Source organism: Capsicum annuum, chromosome 1 (genome assembly GCF_002878395.1).
Source record: "Capsicum annuum cultivar UCD-10X-F1 chromosome 1, UCD10Xv1.1, whole genome shotgun sequence".
Classification (NCBI taxonomy): Eukaryota; Viridiplantae; Streptophyta; class Magnoliopsida; order Solanales; family Solanaceae; genus Capsicum; species Capsicum annuum.
The window spans coordinates 254,156,576-254,160,850 of NC_061111.1; the positions used below are offsets into that span (position 1 = coordinate 254,156,576).

General features: G+C 30.1%; 1 pseudogene; it reads right to left on the minus strand.

Annotated features, from left to right (window-relative positions):
• Positions 1-2,253: 2,253 nt before the first annotated feature.
• The window catches only part of LOC107851361, a 5,286-nt pseudogene continuing 3,264 nt past the window's right edge, over positions 2,254-4,275 (minus strand).

A 4,275-nucleotide genomic window follows, 5' to 3' on the forward strand; every position in this document is an offset into this window, starting at 1 on the left:
CAAATGACCCTTTGGTACTTGGTTCTGATCCATCAATTCCGACCCGACCCGAATATAACCCGAACTGCATTTTGCAAAATTGACACTTTTAACCCCATTCTTTAACAAATTTCCCAACTTACATAGTTTTGAAATTGCTTTTGTTGCACAATTGGTGGATCCCAAACGTTTGCAAGTAGTTTTTCCCTTTTTCCTCCTATGAATGAACAACTTGAAAACTCTCACAAGTTTTCTTCCAAGCCTAAATCCTCTCACTTTCCTCATTTTCTCGTAAACCGCATCAAAAAATAAACTATCAGTGAATGACGAACTTGTTTCAAGATAGATACCTTACGCTTTCTGACTATCTATGAGGATCTTTGCTTCAGATTAGACGTACCAGCTTTTTACAGACACTTTCAACCTCTTTATGAAAATCTTCGCCCCAAGATAAAAAGTATCACATTTCTTCTTTGATGGTAATTGGAAATTCTTTACCATCTACCTCTCTATGAAGATCTTTGCCTCGAGATGAAAAGTATCAACTTTTTTCTTTGCCGAAAATAGATGATTCGTTAACGTCTCACTATGAAAACTGACGATTTCTACCTCTCTATGAAGAACTTCGCCCCGAGATCAAAAACTACCAATTTTTTTCTTTGATAGAAATAAGGAATTCCTTATCTTCTCATTATGAAAACCGACACTTTCTACCTTTCTATGAAGACGTTCGCCCGAGATAAAAGATCATCAATTTTTTTTCTTTGATAGAAATAGGAAATTCCTTACCTTCTCACGATGAGAACTGATGCTTTCTACGACCTTCGCCCCGAGATAAAAGAGTATCAATTTTTTTCCTTTGATAGAAATAGAAAATTCCTTACCTTCTCACGAGAACTGATGGTTTCTACTTCTCTCTATGAAGACCTTCGCCCCGAGATAAAGAGTATCGAATGTTTCTATTGATGGAAACAAGTGACTTCTTTACCATCTCTACATGAATTGTTTGGAGATCAAAAGTACCAAAAATTTTCTTTATTAAATTGTTGAAAATTGGCTATCTCACTCAGTATTTCAAGAACTTGTAATTGACATTGCTATAAAGTGAAATGTACTGTTTGTGATTTTGTGCTTTTATTGTTTGGCTTTTTGTAGAATACTAATGGTGATGATAATGACTAACACTAACTATAAATGGGACAAAAAAGTACAACAACTTTATAATAGACTCTGGTTAATTTTGAACTGAGACGTTGTGATTATTATCACGATAAAATTGTGAAATAGTTCAAACAAAATAACGTATGGACAATGTATTACATGTGAAGTGACTTAATCAAAATTTTTGAGTTTTTATATTACTTAAGAGGAATATAAAGAAAAATAAATATGTAAAATAATATCGCCTTTGAAAATAATGTATTTTGAAGAATTCAGCACGAATGTAGCAATGATTTTAGAAGTATAAAACAACATAGAAGATAAGTACTGTTGACTTCTTCTATGTCATTAACTAAAACTTATAAGAAATATAATAGAGAAGCTTTAATTATTTCATTGGTGTTCTGTTTGTAAAATAACGTGTATCCCTCTCTGTCCAACTCGAGGTGCTTTGATCTTGTTGCGCAACTCAAGGTAATTTGATTTTCTGACAGTTCAAACGAGGAGTATTTCAATAAAATTAGTGATCTAAATTTAAATTTTAATACGAGAAGTTAAGTATATACATATACACACAAAAAATAATATTATAATAATTAAAAGTTGTCGTTTTTTGCTCTTGCATAGTAGTAATTTTTTGGTATAGTATTTTTAAAAATACATAATCTTTAACTTCACATATTAATATGATTATTAATAAAAGTAAATGATGAATTCTAGTTATTCTAGTTAATACGATATTAGTCATTTGTTTGTAATACATGAACTTGGATGTGGATGTCAAAACTATCTTTATTAATATGAAGTTTGAGTTGTTTAATTTTAAGTTCTAGAATATTTCTGCTATAAACTAGATAGTTTTTTTTTTTTTTTTTTTTTTAAAATAAGTTTTTAAACATATTTCAGCATCATCATTATTATTTCGAGTGAAGTTGAAATCGTAATATTTACTATTAAAATTTTTGAGCTTCAAAATTTTTGGGGCCTAAAGAAAACGCTTTACTAGCTTTACCTTGAGCCACCCATGGTTAAACGACCTGCTTTAAGCAATTCAAGGAATCATGGACCTCTTACCAATTTATTCTGAGTAGCTTAATCGAGATCAGAAGCAAACTATGCAAAAACTTCAAATTTTGTGAATTGCGCTAGTTCTAATTTTAATTTATCAACTACTTGTTTCATGACTTTTATTTGAACTGTGGACCCCACTCTGAAAACGGAGATACCCACATTAATAGCAGGTCTGATTCCACAATTAAATAAGTTAGCAGATAAGGACGATTTGTCCATCAGTAATGGAAATTAAATTAGTAGGAAATTCCACAATTAATTTAGCGGATCTTTCCAAAAGTCATGAATGCAAATAAAAAAAATATCTATTGGATAAGCTTCACGACCGAGCGGTTTTCGTAATAAAAGAGACATTTGGTTAGCTTAAGCTTGTTTGGAGAGATCATCATAAAAAATTAAAATGTGTCGTTCACGATACATAAAATATTCAATTAGAGTTGCTCCTGTTTAAGGAGTAAGGTATTGTAATGTAGTAGGGGAATCCGCCGTTTTGGCTGCCGCAATAGTGTATTCCATCGCTCCCCTTTCTTGTGAAGTCGTTACTACTTGGGCCACTGAAGACGCTTTTTGCCCAATAGTTATAAAAACACATTACATTTTGAAAATGGTGTTTATGGCTACTACTGTCTGATTGATTTGTCTGTCCTCAATAATTAATTCTCGATGACCATATATATAAATATTTGAGCAACAAAGTTAGGATCGTGCTTATAGTCTAGTAATACTGGTGAATTAATTCTCATATTCCTCATTTTCATTTTATTTTTAATAAAATAAAATTAAAACTGAACTTGTGTTGTAACAGTTTCCTGGACATATGGAGCTTAAGGGGTCAGAAATTACAAAATATAATTTAAAAAAAATTGGAGAGATTATTTATAGTTTTGTTAGTTGTGTTTGATTTTGATATTTAAATAAAAATAGCATTATATAAAGTAATGTTTTTTCTTAATTAGTCACTTTTTATATGGGGACATTATCTTTTGAATATGACTAATTTTTATAGCTGAAAAGTTGGAATTATTTTTTAATAAATTATGAGTGGGACTTTTTTTTTTTTTTTTTAAAGTTTTGGATATAAAAAATTATGTCATGTAGGTCCATTTGACTAGGTTTTCTTAAGGATGTTTCAAGTGGTACGGAAGTTTTAATATATTTTTTTATTTATCTGTCCTTTTCAATTTTTTTTAAATACAAACTTTGCTAACTTGTACGAAATATTATTTTTTTCATAGGTAGGGGTGAATTTACCGTTAAAGTTACGGGTTCGGTAACATTAACAGTTCATATAAGGAGTCATTATTTGATGATTTTGGAGTAAATCGTTCGTGTAATACATTTTAGAGAAGTCAACAAAGCAGTTGATTTTTTCGCGATATACATAGGTAGGGTGGATTTATCGTTACAGTTATGAGTTTGGATATTAATAGTTCATTATTTTGATGATTTTGGAGTAAATCATCTATGCAATACATTTTAGAGAAGTCAAAAAAATAGTTGATTTTTTCACGATATTCATAGGTAAGGGGTGAATTTATCGTTAAAGTCACGAGTTCGGATGTTAATAGTTCATATAATGAGTCATTATTTGATGATCTTGGAGTAAATCATCTGTGCAATACATTTTAGAGAAGTCAAAAAAATAGTTGATTTTTTCACGATATTCATAGGTAAGGGATGGATTTATCGTTAAAGTTACGAGTTCAAAAACATTAATAGTTCATTTAAGGAGTCATTGTATGATAATTTTGGAGTAAATCGTGCGTGCAATACATTTTAGAGAAGTCAAAAAAATAGTTGATTTTTTTACGATATTCATTGGTAAGGGGTGGATTTATCGTTAAAGTTACGAGTTCAAAAACATTAATAGTTCATATAAGGAGTCATTGTATGATGATTTTGGAGTAAATAGTGCGTGCAATACATTTTAAGGAAGTCAAAAAAATAGTTAATTTTTTCACGATATTCATAGGTAAGGGGTGGATTTATCGTTAAAGTTACGAATTTGGTAACATTAATAGTTCATATAAGGAATCATTATTCGATAAATTTGGAATAAATCGT